Source organism: Gambusia affinis, linkage group LG20 (assembly GCF_019740435.1).
Source record: "Gambusia affinis linkage group LG20, SWU_Gaff_1.0, whole genome shotgun sequence".
Taxonomy (NCBI): domain Eukaryota; kingdom Metazoa; phylum Chordata; class Actinopteri; order Cyprinodontiformes; family Poeciliidae; genus Gambusia; species Gambusia affinis.
The window spans coordinates 10546808-10563623 of NC_057887.1; the positions used below are offsets into that span (position 1 = coordinate 10546808).

At 38.3% G+C, this 16816-nt stretch overlaps 1 protein-coding gene across 1 annotated transcript in view; it reads left to right on the forward strand.

The window, feature by feature from the left end:
* Nucleotides 1-16816, forward strand: part of LOC122823436 (thyroid hormone receptor alpha) — a 124840-nt gene that overhangs the window by 17590 nt on the left and 90434 nt on the right. The window contains exon 2 of the mRNA XM_044103062.1: nt 3567-3649. The gene's annotated coding sequence lies outside the window, so the exon portion shown is untranslated. The remainder of the gene's footprint in view (nt 1-3566; nt 3650-16816) is intronic.

The following is a 16816-nucleotide window of genomic DNA, read 5'->3' on the forward strand; positions in this document are numbered from 1 at the left end:
AGTTGCCCTCATTTAGCTATTGTACACAGCTGACTTTAAGCTTGTAACTGGAGGGAGGGTAGCGGAAAAACCTTTTTACTTCCCATTCTCCCTCAACAGAAATATATACACTGTTTTTTAGCATCTCATTAAAAATAACTTGAAACCACTGGAAAGGTGCAATGGTAAAGTTTTAGGGGTTTACAAACCACAAGCTCTGAAAACTGCAGCATGTCTTAAATGGACAACTGGTCCATTCATAACTGTGGGATACTTGATTTATTCATTTATTTATTTTTTTATATTACATTGTTCTTAATATGGAAAGGTATTGAATTTAATTTGAGTATTTTCCAGATTTGAAGTAACATAGCAAAACAAAATAATAAGAATGGGGGAACAAGTTTACATATCCAGATTTAATTTCCCATCCTATCCAAATGTTTTGTCCTTTTTTCTTTCCTCTACTTCCCTTCCTCCTTCATGTCTTAAGTCTGTTTAGTGTGTCAAACTTCCATTTCTATCTGTCTGTCGTACATTGATGGTGAAACTTAGCTTTGTATACTTAGAAAAAAACTGAAACCTTTCTAAATGAATTCTCAGGAGACTGGTCTGAGGTAATCATGCACTTACCCACATTTTGAGTACTCCAGGCATTATTTGTTTGCCTTCTTGCGTTATATAACGGTGTTTTTAGCCTAAACAAAAAAAAAAACACATTGTAGCTTTGACATGCCCACATTAAAGACTGACAGCATTTCTGTCAGTGCTACTTGTGTGGCTACATTGTGTGGCCACCTCTTCTGTGTGGCCAGAAGCTGGTTTAGCATATGGATTAACCGGGTAATAAGATGCATGTCCACATTGACTTGCCATAGACTGTAACGACGTGTGAGCAAATGAGCAATTCCACTCAGACGCAGCCGAAGGTCACATGGGAAACTAAATCTCAATATCTTCGATTTAATGATCCAGATTATAACAGCCCACTTTTGACCAATTCCGCAGGAATGGATTTTAAAGTGAAGGATCACTGAGGAAGACAATGTCCATTTTATGCCTCATTATGTTGAAAATTAAAGATGCATACTATCTGCAATGCTAGAAATATTCAACACTTTCTGTATCTGAGAGGTCAGTTTGGTTTTGAATTGTAATACTTTTACCAGTCTAAAGGGAAATGCCAGCATCTGTATTTGAAAATAAATGCACTTTTTGTTGTTAATGTCTTAAAAAGTATAAATATATTGTTGCAGTGTTTTAGCCATCACCAGGCGTACTTGATAAAGTGAAATGTTTGCTGCCTAAAGACTCCTAGCTTGTCTTCTTCTTTCATTGCCCTTAACAAAAGAGCAGGATGCCGCCATCACCATATTTCAATATGGTGCATTCTGGGTAATCTGCTGCATTTGCTTTTGATCAGAAAGGGTGTTTTTAACTAATGCCAACAGTTGAATAATGATCTTGCTACATTTGTTCATGTATCCTTTATAAGAACTGTTGTGTATTATTGAACAATATAGAAAAGAAAAACTTGACAAGTATCAAATGCTAAAATTAAAAAAGAGAACAACTTCCATTTTCTCAGTTTTACTTGTGAAGTCTTAACTCCTAAAGGCTGCCATTTCTGGCTCGGGTTTCTTTTGACACAGAGATATATTTGTTGAGAAGAATTATTTCTTTATCTCTTCATACCAAGATAGGATTGTGTTTGACTGGAGAAGTCATTGGGAAAAGGTGTCGGTTCTGTGAAACTGTCAGGCTAAATGTCATCTGATTCAGACCCGGCTATGTCGCCTATAACTGATTACTGCTAGAAAAGACTCTTTTAGAATAGCGAGATTATCACTGTTTGTACTTTGGACCAAACTGGTGTCTTTTCTTTGTATTTTGTGAATTTACGAGATGTCTTTTAACAAGCATGCCTGAAAGCCAAACATCCTAACTGACAGACTGTGTGCTGGATCTACATTATCACCCTGTACTAGTTTCCTGATTTGTATTGTCCTGTCTGGAAAATAAAATGGAATAATTTATACCCTGTCCCTGGGTATCCATCCATCTACCCATCTATCCATCTATCTTTTCTTGAATGAATGATCGAGTGTTTAAGAATGCAAAATGTATCTTCTATCTTCTGTTAGTAGAACATTGTATTTCTTCTGTTCCTTGTTTTGCAGCCCCGTTTAGGACTGAATGCAAATGTCCCAGCAGGCTTGTTGTGAGGCAGAGGTTAAACAGCTGAAAGGTGGGGTCAGACATTTTACATCCGAGTTGAGGGAGCCATTTAAATGCATTGCCTGTTTGGACACAGAGACCAGGGACGTACAAGATAAGGAGAGTTCCTGACTACATTGTACTTAATAAATGACTCTGTCTGAATATTTACAGACTGCTGCTATTTGTTTTTGTTTTTTTTCATTCATGCAAATGAAAGCATTTTACTACCATTTTCAAGATTACCATGAGAAAAATAACACATGTGCAATGCAATTATATATTCTCCCATGAAGCATATTCCTACTGCCTGTTTAATTGCGGATATTCTCATCTGAGAGTGCATTGTAGCCCAGAAAAGGAACAGATGTGACATAATTCAATTTTCCTTTGCCAGATCAATTTATGAGATCCATCGCAAAGAAGCAGAATCAGTTCTGTTCATAGTAAAAAAATAAACAATTGAACACAAAATAACATTTAATGAAATGTAAAGACCAAAGCTGTTGTTTAAAGATGAGAAAGAAAAACAAAATATTTGCTCTCTGTGCCTGAAGATTGAGCTCACATTCATGCACTATTTGAGCAGAGTTAGACATTAAGATCTGGATGTTAATGACGTTGGGTAATTACTCCCTTTTGTGTGAACATGTGTTTTATTGGGAAGAACAATAAATCTGAACTGACAAAGCTATTTAAGTATTTTTGGAAAACTTCTGATATGACAGCTTACAGCTGCCTGAAGATGTTTGGTTTATATTTTCTATTGCATGGATTGTGGCATCGAGCTCGTTATTTTAAAGGGGCTGCTTGTCGGCTAAAGCCAGATTTGTGAAGTACACGACAAATAGGTAACAGACAGATTCTTCCATCTGAGTTGAGGAGTCCTCTGGCTCTTTGTCCTATTGCCCCCAAAGCAAAACCACCAAAGAGCAGATTAAGGGAATACCAAGTGTGGGGAATTCCTTCCCAGATACCCAGCATGTTCACAGTGTTGACCATTTTAAAGTCACTCCATTAACTCCCTTTGATTCCTCGGTTCGTCCGCGTCGTTTCGTTAAAGGATTAGTTTGCTAATCCTTTTAGCTCTAAGCTGGTGACATGAAAATCTACCATTGCTTTTCACGGACAGAAGAACGCTGCGCCTCTCACTGGGCTTGAACTCCTCCCATGTCATCCCTGGCCTGGCACATGCATGCATCAGTGGCCATGTGGACTTCATAGCGCCGTGGCTATCTGCAGCATTCGGGGAACTGCTTTCTCATAGGACTCCCCTGTAACTCCCTCAGTGTGTGGACTGTCTGACTAGATTCAGCTTCAGATGGTGCAGATCTACAGGGCTGAACCAGACTGCTTGTTTCTCTTTGCAGAGTTTGCAGAGACGTTGGCTGGAATGAAGGCTGGGATCGAAAATAGAGGAGCAGCTCTGAAGTGAAGGCAGTTGGCAACCAAGGTGAGAAGTGTTTTCTTTATTGTGGATTATTATTAAGGCTGAATAAGTCGCTTTTAAGCAAATTAGTCTCCACTTTCCTTCAGATTCATTAGAGTGAACACAGATCATTGTAATGTGGGAGTTGCAGTGATAGCTTACCAAAAGGCAAGTGGCGCACAGGCGATGCTGCCGCTATTTTTTATTTTTTGTTATTTTTGAAGGTTCTGTGTTTACATTAAAAACCTACAATCAAATGTGATGCCCTCTGCATGTGGCAGCTTCATCAGCATAAATGTGCTCTGAATAATTCCAGGAAAGTTTCCTCCAAAAAATAAATACATAAATAAATAAATCCCGCAATAGCCCAAAAATTAATGCTGGTTAGAAGCCCAGCCTATATCCGCTTTTATCTAGGATTAGTTAATAATAGTGTAACAATCATATTGATTATAGTAAAATTTCTTAACTTCTTTTAAAGTAGGAAGTGACAAACATGACTTAGTATTTAGCGTTTTTGTTAGCTTCAGATTGGATTTTCATTACATCGTGATATGTAGCAACCTAGAAATGAAAGAGGATTTATTTATTTTTTTTTTACCATGACTGTACTTCATTGTTCCATCCTATAATTGCATGCCCTTTGTTTTCTGAGGGAAAAAAATAATGTTTCTTTGGCTCTTTATTAAGACATCAAATCTTTTTATGGTGTTGAAGGGCGAGAGATCGTTGGGTGCTGACAGGACTCTGAGAGTACATTGTGAGAGGAACAGGTTCTTCTCCGGTTAGTCTGCTGGCACCTGGCCACTCTACATATTTCCCAGATCAGCATTCACTGGAATCACCAAGATTACTCAAGAGCGTTATCTTGCAAAGTGTTGAACTTCTCTGCTTTGTCATCTTTATTAGCTACATGCTATTATCAACTTCCTCACTTAGCTTTCCAATATGCTTTACAACATTCAAGAAGCATGATTCTTTTTTTTTCTTTTGTCATGTTCTTTGTTTGCTCTGGACTTAACATCATTTTGTTTGGACTTTGAGTTTGCAGCAGAATAAATATTTCCAACATGTCTGCAGGATGGGACAGAAAGTCCTGAGCTAGTCCTCTGAGCTGTTGGTTTACTGACTGGAATGATTGTTTGGATGTAATTTAAAGATTAACTGACAGATTCTGGCAGCTGGAACTGATGTGATGTGATTACTGTGATTGTTTTCCCAGAGATTTAGAACTTGGTTATGTTCAGTGGAAAAAAAAAAAACCCCACAGTTCACACAGCCGGTGAGTGATGCTGAAGAGTGATGCTTGTTTTTAGAAGCAGCTAATTTTGGAGGGAGCCTATTTTTTTCTACTTTTATGCTTTCATTGAGCTGGAAGAGATTATTTTAGTTTATGCGAGCAAATGTGAGTAAGTGTATTTTGAGATGTGCAAAACATAATCTTTTTGGTATACACTTTGGTTTAGAAGTACAATGGATTTAAGAAAAATATGAATTAGGCTTAAGTTTAAATTTACTGTGGATCTTAAATATAAACATTCACCTATATATGTTTTTGAGTGCTCTTGATTATTCTGTGGCCACCAAGAAGGCCACTTTCCTTGGCAGAACTGGTAAAGTTCATTTAAACCTGTTGGTTTCCATCATAGTATACAAACTTTCAGCAGCATTGAAGTCAGAGATTTAGGAAGCTCATCCCTGAAACTCCAAAACCAGATTAGTGTGTGTTTGGCATCACCTGGCTATGTCCCGAGGTGTAAAAGCAACATCTTAAATAGCTGAAGATGACTTTAGATAAGAGATGAAGGTTTCAGTTTAACTTTTATGTGCCAAACATGGCAAAATCCCTCTTTTCCACTGAATGGACAAAATGTGGCTCCCTGTCATTAAGTAGGAGGTTTAACAGAAAACTATCATTCCTCAGTAGGCACAGATTGGTGTGAGGTTCTTCCAATATGGACAACTCTAAGCAAAAATGTCGGTTTCACAGTATTATAGGGTAAAGTAAGTGACTTGAGTGAGTAGACTGATTGATGGGGAGGTAGATGGACGATTGAATTGGTGGATTGATGGGTGAATGGATCACCGGCATCCTGGTCCTAGGTATGGATGGAAAAGTGGGTTGATGATTGATGGGTTGAAAAGTAGATTGATTAAATTAATGGATTAACTGATGAAATGATGAATTAGTGGGTTATTGGGTGGATAGTTGGATGGAGAGTTGGATCGAAGTTTGTGTTGATGGGTGGGTTATTGGATCGATGGGTGACATAAAAAATGGTTTTATGGGTAGGTTGATTTGATTGATAGGTAATAGGTTGATGGAATGAGTGGTTTGATTTATTAATAGATGGGTTGATTGGTGGTTGGATGATTGGGTGGGTGGGGCTAGGGATGGATGGAGTGGGTAGATGGCATGACAGGGAGTTGAATGATTGGAGTTAGTGATGTTTGAAAATCAGTTGTTGAAGAAAATACCTCACATTTCAAATTCTTCATATCAATACCATCAGCTTTTTCTTATGTTTGTTTGCTAAATTTGCATCTCAGCCATTGTGTTGTTTTTTTGCGATCCGTTATGATACAGCAATGATAAAGTTTCTTTTTCTGCATCATCTGACTAAAACAGGAAATATTTGATCAGTTTATTTCATACTGACAGTGGTAGTTCTGTGGTTTGACTGTCACTTACTGTAGTGTTGATACTCTAACCTCTCATGGTGCTTCTATCCCCCAAGGAGAAACTGAGCACCACCAGTTTGGAAGTGAAAATGATGCTCACATTCGGACATCTGCTGCCGTCGGAATGTTCTTGGAGTCATTGTTAGTGGAGGTTTACTTTTCTATGGTGTTTTGATGATCAAATGCGAAGCTAATAAAAGCAGCTTCTGTCAGTGGACTGAGAGATCGTACGGACACTCATCAAACCCTCAGGTGGCGCAGAGATCGCCTGTCCCTGCCCATCTGTTATTCCCGTTGGGGAAAATCTCCTTCCTGCTCGGGATCACAAATACAAAAGAGCATATGCCCATCTGGGCATGCATTCCTGGCTGCAAATGCAAATATACACACATGTAATCAAACAGACGAATATGCATAAACCGAAGTGTGTACACCGACAAAATGCATGAAGCAAGCTGCCTGTTATGTTTGAACCTGTACATAAATCACTTTTGAACTGCATGTTTTGAATGTGTATTAGGAACGGGGGATCAGAGCCAAGGAATGAATTGCTTCTGTTTTCTGCCAGTGTGACTCACCACCTGGTTGGGTACTTCTACCATATGTTTGTTTTTTTTTTTTTTCAATGTAACCTGTGCTTTGACTTTGACAGCTGATGAACTTTATGACAGATGATGCTGTGAGGAAGCGACACTGCGTGACATTTAAACAGATACCTTAAACAGCCAGATGGATGTTTCTTTATGAATTCTGTCTCTTTCTCTGGAGGTGACATTTAAAAGTGCTTTTTTTTTGCGATAATCGATAAACTAACCCAATAAGCTGTCTTGAAGCCCTCGGTTGTTCGGACAGAAAAGAGTTGCACCCATTTAGTTTTACTTGCCAATAAAGGTTGTGATGGATTCAGTCGGACAATGCTGCAGAATGACATTTCAAGGAAGGGTAGGCTGGCCATATCGGGTAAAGTCGTTTTCTAAGTGAAGATGTTGGCAGATTGGATGCTCATTAGGTTTTCATGGTAAGGTTTGTTGGTGTGTAGTTGTAATATTGCTCTATACTCTAGAGCAACCGAGGAAAGAAGTATGTGCTGTTTTATGAAACTGTGGTTTCTTGGACTGCTTTGTCATTCACAAAAGGAAGTGGTTTTATGCCTCCTTTCAACAAAGTACAAAATGTTCCTGTTTTTAAAGCTGTCTCACGGCTCTGTCATTTCACAAATTCATGTGTGATCATGTCTACCTCTGTCCTAGAGGTGGAGTATGTGTTTGGTGTCGGAGGAAAGACTCAAAACCCACATTCAGGAGATGTGCGATTGTCTGCGGTTAGCATTTTCAAGCTGTTCCGTTTTTTTGAAATGCTGCTGTTTGGTTTAGAAAAACTAACAAATGTTTGAATTTTACTTTATATATATATATATTTTTACATTTGCAAACTGATGCCTGGGCTTTCTCCTTCTGGATTTTCTTCTTGAGAGTATAATTTGTAGGTGCATTAATTACAACATTATTTAAGCTCAGCCCCAGGCCATCCTAATACCACCATGTGGTGTGACTGTAATCTTATTCACACTTTTTTGTCAATTTACAGAAAAGTTTGGCAAAAATCTCATAGGTCATTAAGGTGTTTTTTTTTGTGAGAGGCTTTTATGTTTCTTCTAAGTCAGCAGTTCTTGATAAGTGAATGAAAACTACTTTCTGTTACTTACTCAGGTTATATTTGTTGGATGTTATAAATTATATTGATGCAAAACGTTTAAGTGTTACAAAAAAGCAAAAAAAAAAGAAGAAGCCTGCAAGGGCAGCAAAAACTTTTTCTTGTGTAATTTCTAATGCACTAAATCCTGATACAAATAACTTCTGCTTTGCATCCATTGCCTAACCGCTTTTCCATGGAGGTAGGGTACACCAACGGATTGTTGGCCCATCAGAGACATACAGGACTAACACGTGCATGCCTTCATCTCTTGCGTACACAGGAACAGGATGCAAACTCCATGCAGACCACGATTAACGCCCAGCATTTTCTTGCTGCAATGCAACAGTGCTATATACACGGATGCCTTGCTTCCTTGTCGCTAAATGTTAAAATTCACTGAAATAATGCTGTGGTCTTGTGTTGCATCATAGTGTAGCACCAACTGGCATGTTATCATTTCTAGTTTCATAACATTTATGTTCAAATGCAGAGTTTTTTTTTTTGTGGTTACTTAAAAGCACAATTTGCAAACAAGTTAGCCACAAATTTGGATTGACAGTTGTCAATTTGTGCCCCCAATTTGCATCCTTTGACTGGGTCCTTCTAAGACATTAATGGCAAATTGCAGTGCCTAGCTTTGTTCGTCATCTGAAAATAGTATACCCAAAACATGGTGTTGCCACCATCTAAACATGGTTTCCATACATTTTCCCTCTGTTCCTCCGTATTTTTGTCCATTCATTCATTCATTCATTCATTCATTCATTCATTCATTCATTCATTCATTCATTCATTCATTCATTCATTCATTCATTCGAGTAACTGCAATGACACCCAGTCTGACAGATTGAACAATATAAATATAATACCCTCAGGCATTATAAGTTACTCTACGAGTGCTGCAGGATTATCCAGTGCAAGAGGATTTTTTATTAATGGTAAATATTTCAAATGAAAAGGGTTAAATGTATATTTTCCACTGCAATAATAAGATTGGAATAGTTTTCTTCCTTATAGAAATCTCTATATATCTTTTAATCTGTATTAATTAGATGAAATCAATCTTTATTTAATGCATTTTTTTTCTTTGTTGGTAAGTGTGAGGCCCACACGGGTATAATAGCTGTTTTATCTCTGTTTGTCCCACTTTCTCTGCTTGTGTTATCTGCTCCTTCCACTTTCCCTGATGCCTGCTTCATATGAACACACGCGTCACAGTCATATGTGCGGCGCATGTTGGGCTGCGCCGTTCACACTGGGAGACAACGGATTCAAAGTGCTCACCACACCAGACTGACCCATACTTGTGCGGAACGTGCCCTGGCAGAGTTTGGTCTACTTCTTGCTCAGCTATAAGGGATTACAGATAATGGGTCGGAGTGTGGCGAAGATCTCATAAAGACTTTAGCCTCAAGCAGGGTGCAAAGCAAGCTGAACCTGCATGCTTACAAGTTCAACAAGTGACCTATGACTGTGTAAAAATATCACTGTACTGTACATTTGATCTAGAGTGAGGAGAACGTGAGCGGCAGAGCAAGTAAACACATAAGTTGGCAGCGTTGCTCCCCTGTGCAAATATTTTAATCCACCCAAAATGTTTCTGTTTTACTTCCAATAAGCCTTGCTTACAACTATTTAAAGATGATCAAGATTTCTACATGTTTTTTGAAAGTCTAATTTAAAAATCTGTTCAAGTAAAAAAAAAAAAAAAAAAAGATAATAGAAAATACCAAGCCTTTGTGAGAAATAAGTTGCTCCACAGTTTCCAGAAAGTACAGCTTGTGTTGGATCAAATGTTCATCTTTATTCTTTTAGTCAACACACATACATGCATACAAAGTGTATTATTTTGCCCCTACATAAATTTGAGTTTAATTTTCATGGTTTAGGGAATTGAGATCAGTGCTTTAATTATATTAGCCTCTAGGTCCTGCGCCAAGGGAGAGTGCATTTTTAACGAGGTCTATGAAATTTACTGTGTGCTTGGTTGCATACCCGAGCCCAAAAGGCACTAACATAAATAGACAAAGTTATATTCAACTTATTAGGCAAGTTTAGTCTAAGTAGGCACATTATTAAGCCAATCTTTAGAAATATATAGGACTTAAATTTATGCTTCAGAAAGCCTTAATTTGAACTTTTGAAGAGTTGCAGCAACCCTGGTAATGACTGAGTGAGGACAAAAACATAATTTGCTTATTAAAATTTTTCTGCTTGCCAGAAATGCTCTGTTTCAACAGTTTAACAGTTTCTTAACAATGACCAACCACTTTGACGTATTTCAGTTCAGTTTCTGCGCTCACCACTGCCCTCTTCAAAGTGTTCAGACATCCACATAAATACACACTGTGGAAGAACCACAGTGTTTGTTCTGTTTGAACTCAGTGCAGCGTTTGACACTGTTGACCATGATGTATTATTGAAGCAACTGGAGAGCTGAGTCGAACTTTGGGGCCAGTATTGGACTGGTTTGAATCTTACCTACAGAACAGAGACTTGTTCGTGTCAATAGGTAACTTCTCATTGTTGGGGACAGAAGTCACATGTGGAGTACCCCAAGGTTCTATCCTGGGACTCCTCCTATTTAATATCTATTAAATATCTATAAAACAGAAACACTAAATTTTTTTAAATCTAGACTAAAACCCCACCTGTGTAGCGTTGCCTTTCTTCATTAAAAAAAAAAAAAAACAACAAAAAAACTGGAACCAAAATCATCAAGCAAATATCTATATATTTGCTTGATGATTTTGTTGACGGCATTTGGCAAAATAAGGGGGGCACAGCATCAACTAATATAATGTTATTGTCGGTCCTACACAGCTGAAGTGAACTTTACAGAACTCCAGTGAAGTTCCAAAAGTCAAGAGTCTGGACTGTGATATTTATGAAGCTCTGTAGAGTTTGTGGTTTTAGACATCTAACCTGCCGCTCCGCTGTGCATGCTGAGAAATGCATGCACAAACACGTACTGTACGTTGGAGGGTTTTCTCCTAGAAATTCCAGCAGGTACTGAGGGGATGGGCGCAGGAATGTACGGGTGCCTACCTTTTGTCCTGTGTTTAGGGGTGAGTTCCAGATCAGTGAGCTGCGGTTTGCGCCTCCTCATTAAGGACACATTTTTCTGCACAGCTGGGTGGTTTCAGTACGCCAAGGCTACCTGAAACCATACGACATTTTCTCCCTCACCACTTGGCAGAGATCGACAAAGACATGGAGTCAGATGAAATTCTACCCACAGTGTTATCATCCGCGATAACATGGGAGCATGGAATTTTGAAGGTTCAAATAACCATGTTGTGCTCTTACTTGTTGCTTCATTTCCCTAGGTTGTTGTTTTTGGTTTTCTTTTCTTTTCTCTGCCTTCAAGCTGACTGCCGTGGGTTTTATCTCTGTTACATAAACTGACCACGTGCCTTTTGGCAAAGCCACGCCTACATGGAACGCCATCCAAGTCTGTCAAGGTTATGTTAGCTGAAGTTGTGCCAGTGTGGTTTGACACACTTCCTCTCTGCAGCTGTGTTTATGTGCGGATGTTTATTGTTCGTTGTTCGTCAGACAAGCCCTATCCTCTCAAGTTTGAGGTGTGTTTTTTTTTTCTTAAGTTTAGGCATAGACAATAGATTCTGATTAATTTCGACTTTTAGATGAAATCATAAGAAAGAGCTTTAGCTTATGTGTCATTGCTTTGTAATGCTAGAGAAGATTTCCAATATTGGACTGAGCAAATTGTGTCATTTGGCCAGCCTGTTTTGCCAGTCCTGCTTAGCAGCAACAAATTATGCTGCAGCTTTCATTAATTTTCCATTATACAATCCTTTTTATTAGTTCTGTCACTAAATACAGTTGACATTTTGGAACTCTGACAAAGTTCTGTCAACTCTGTTCAGGTTTGCGTAAGTTCGTCCATTGGAGGACAATTGGTTTCCAAGCAGAAATTTCTTACAAGCTGATCCATTCTGTTTTTGCATTGAAAAATTTACTTATTTAAAAAAAAAAAACCCTAAATAATGTGTAATAAGGCATCATAATGTGTAATATCTTCACACCTCTTAACATAAAAATCTGAAAAGTTTGACTTGAGTTTTTGCTCGGTTCTGTTAGGAAATAATTTGCCCGGCAACATTTTTGCCTCAATTAGAGGCGCATGCGTATTTGGATTTTTTTCTTACCTGCTTTGCACATCTGGAGACAAAAATTAATCCATTTAATCTGTCCCTGTCTGATAGGATGTAGAGCACCTTTTAACATCAGTTGACTTCAGGAATGGACTTTGATTAGGCCACTAAAACACATGAATATGCTTTGATCTATCCCAGGTGCTTATCTTTGCTTATCTTGGAAGGAAGATAAGCAATTATGACTTACATTAAAGAACAAATCATTGGCAAAAGGCTATTTTTCCACGCATAGAAAGTCAAACTCTGTTTCCCATAAACAAAGCCCACCATATTTAACTTCTGTAAATAAACCCACAGGCAACAGTCTTGTTAAAAACCCTGCATTTGTTTTGATCTTTTTTTTTAAACCTATCTCTCTCAGTTTAGCAGTGCAAAGCCTATTCACAATGGGGCACCGCTGGGTGCAAGGGTGCTAAAATAAGACACAGAAAACACCTTGAAATAAAAGCTGTAACAGTGCAGTTGCTGTTACTAATGCAATCGTCTTATAGTTCTCGCCCACCTAAGCGGTTGACCTTTGCAGTTCTTTCATAATCTCCACGGACCTCTTGGCTGCCTCGTACTCTCCTGTCAGTTTAGTTCAGTATCCATGTTTTTGCAATATCACCCTGATCTTTCCATTGTAGGATTGAGCAATGTGTGAGAGCCTTAACTCCTTGTTGTGTGTTCCTTTGTCTTCAAGGTGCTGTTTGTCCTCTAATGTTCTCTGACTCCTTGTTTGAAAGGCTGTGTTTGTACTGAGATTGAATTACACACGGATGGACTCTAATTACTAATCATATATCTTCTGAAAGGTAATTTGTTGGACTACATTTTGGGTTATCAGATTGATTAGAAGGAGCGCACATTCATCCCGTCGTATATCATTTGTGAAAAACTACCAATCATAAGGATTTTATCATTGCCTCGATGACTTTCAATTAATGATGTTAAATATGAAACGACTTTATTATCTGAAATGGTATTTTTACTATGTTATCCAGTAAAGCATCAGAAAATATCAATAAATATTGAAAATATGACTGAATGCAGTTACTGTACCATTCAGCAACATAAATCACACTTAAGTAAGTGGCGTTCTGAAGACAACAATTTCAATTGGGAAGGTTTTTCCAAGAACAGTAATTGCGTTTGTGACAATGTCATGCTGCCATAGCCATACAATTATCTAAAAAAGAAGCAATAAATAGGTTTTTAATCACAATTTGTAGCGTTATCACAATAGTACGACAAAATATTGCAATCAAATTTTAACTCCATATAGCCTCCCCTACCCATCAAGTCATTGTTGATGGCTTTAGGAATGTGTTGTCAGTCCTTATGATCAAGACAAACTGAGATAACATTAAAGACTAAATCTGAAATGCAATGCTAACTCTTTCTTCTGTCCATGTCTCTTTGTGTTGAATGTGTGCGCCCGAACCTCTCTGTGACTCTTTACAGTCTAGAAGGATTCCAGCTCTTGTTGCACTCAGACATACAGCAGCAGGAGACGGTTGCAGAGGCATGTCTGGGGTTGTGGCCATGATAGGCTGGTATTTTATGGAACATACTGTACTAAGCCGTGGAGTTCCTGTAAACCTGCTAAAAATAGATGGCGCTGATAAAGAGTATGTAAAAGAAAACAATGCGGAGGTGAATGTAAAACAAACTCACAAAGCCGGTTCATCTGTGAAAGCTGAGGCTTCAGGAGCCCCTGGATACATGGAAGCTCAGACGAGTTTAGTTCAAGAGCAACCCTGGTGAGCATTACATAGATGTGTAACAAATATCATACATTTTTTGAAATTTATGAGCCTCGTTCTTTTCTTTTTACTTTTTAGGACCTGATGGATTTATGTTTACAATTAAGCTGCAGTCACATTCATAACATGTTTAAGTCCAAAACCACAAGTCCTTCCTCTGTCAGAACTCTTCTCCTTTACAAATATGGATTTTAAAATGAGCCCACGTAAGAGGCAAAGCTTCAGCATTTAAATCTGTTCGGCTGTGGTGCTTTCGTGGAGGAGGGCGTCTGCTGATTACCAAACTTTGTCCATGTCCTCCTATTAACTTTTTGCTTTTCAGTAATATAATCAATACTCCTACAACAGGTCTTCTGTTTCTTTTGTGTAAATCTGTTCTGTCTTCACAAACCCCCAGTCGGACGTTGCAGATGCCCGCTCGCATTGAGTCGGGTTCTGCTGGAGGTTTCTTCCTGTTAAAGGGGAGTTTTTCCTCTCCACTGTCGCTACATGCATGCTCAGTATGAACGACTCCTGTAAGTCAAGTGATTGTCTACTGGTGCTGTGTTCTCGTCCAGGAGGAGTGAATGCTGCGAGTTGGCGAGATGATGCAATCTTCTGGGTTTCCTTGGATAAAAAACTTTTTAAGCTAATCTGAATAATAAACTGATCTTAATTCCCTGGAATGTCTGTACATGGTTAATGGACTGAAATTGTATCATTTTGACCACTCAAAGCACTTTACACTATAGTCTCATTCTCTCACACATTTATACATCAATACACAGATCGGTGGGCAACTTGATGTTAAGTTCCTTGCCCAGGGACATATCGACATGTGGAACAACTATTCTACCCACAGAGCCATAGTCGCCCCCAGGTGTGGCTGAATTGAAATGAGTATTTATTTTTATTTATTTTTTTATTCCACTATGTGCTATATAACTAAATTGAAATGAATTGATTGTGTTATATAAAAAATAACCAGGGTTTTTCTTGTGCTTTTCTGAAATCTGTTTAAAGAAGGGAATTTGGCTGCCTACTCAGTGTAAAGTACATATTAAAAATCAAACTTCTTTGGCTGTCTCCTGTGCTTTCACTCCTTTCTTCCATAAATAAAATTAAATCTGCTCTTTCATATAAGTTACATGCAGCTTTAACTGCTGTGTGGCTCCCCACATACACTGCCCACCCAATGTTCCTATTTGAGATTCACCCATTGCCTCATTCTCAGACTTTTAACTCTGTAGCTCTCGATTGTCTGCACTCATGCAGATATTTAATATTCGCGACATCCCTGTCTCCTCCTCCTCCTTTTTTTAATAGCTCTGTTCTTGGTAGTTTTTATGGCCTGCCCCGTCGGTTACAGTATCCCTTCTGGAATTTTGGCCTCCTTTCAAAAATCCTAAATCAACTGCAGGCTGCCACAGCAGCCTGGGCCCCCTTTGCTCCGTCACTCCACGTTTTGACCCCAGGGAGCATTTGTGTGCAGGAAAAGTTTGAGACTGACTGGTTACCCTTTGAAGGTTTTGAACTTTAGTTTCTTCAGTTCTTTTTTTATTGCCTCCCTCTATGTAAATTGCTAAAATCTTTGGATCATTTATTTTGTTGCGCTTCCTGATAAAGCAGCTGACAGCTTTTAATCAATATTTGCTTTGCTAATAGGACGGCACAACGTTACGATCTCATACTTCATCAAAGTGTTTTTTTTACACTGACAAATGCCTGCATGAAGCATGCTGTTTTAAAGACAATATTCTGATATGTCTGTTGCTGTCCCTAACCTGCAGTGAATGTGTAAAGTTGCCCCAAAACCTATTTTATATCTTGCTGGTCTCCCCCAACTCGCCACCCCATTTCTCAAAAACTAGCAAATTTTCTTTATTCCACAAATATATTTTATCTCTATTCTTGCTTTATTTTTCAGTTGTGCTTCTAAAGGTCAAAAAATAAAATAAAATTAAAACATCTAAAGTGAATCTTTTGAGACTACAACTAAGCCTTATTTGAACAGTCAAATGTAATTAAATTATGAGTAAAGACTCCAAATGTAAAAAGCAATATATTTTTTTAAAATTAAACTGTCAGTATTATGTAAAATTGACTTTGTCCAGAAGTCTATTAAAACGTTGTTAAAGGCTTAATGGAGAAACATCGTTGTGACGACTTCCTGAAGACAGACTGTCTGAAAGAGCAGGAGCTTCTTAAAGAGAAGCCCAATTTCAAGGTATTAAATTGCAAGTCAAATTTCTTCAGAGTCATAGTTTACATATACAGCATTTCATAAGAACTCACTGTAACATAGTTACTTGGTCATGCTATAAAACTGTGCTATGTTCCTGGAAAATACATAGTACTGCCCCTTGAAGCTTCTCCTTTACTGCAAAAAGGCTGCTAAATATATCCACTTGGATTTGTAATGCTATAAAATGCCATAATAAAGCACAGTGTGCCCTCTGTTTATGGATGTACTAAAGGCAGGAATGGCTAAAAAAAAAAAAAAATCAGTATTTTAAATCAAAAATCTTCCCTTCTGCTTTTGCAGTTTGTTTCATTTGTGGGAAATCAAACTCTTTTGCAGATGAATTTCCAGGAGCCCAAGGCTTATGTCCTCTTTTCACCCGAGTCCCATTGGTGTCCCTTCACCTTTGAATGACCCACCTGCCTCATTTACTTGTCTGGTTCGTCTGTTATCCTCTTGTATGCAACATGTTGGTCTGTTTTGTACACACAGATCAACGGGCTGGTCTTTTGATCACTTCACTGGGGTGTGAAGCTAAGCTCTTGTCAGCACAGGGGTTCCTCCTCTGAGCTTTTATGTGGGTTTGTGTTCTTCAGATTTCACATGTACCAAGATCCTCAGCAGAGCAGTGAATTTGGTTTTTTTCACCCACATGTGTGTGATGTTA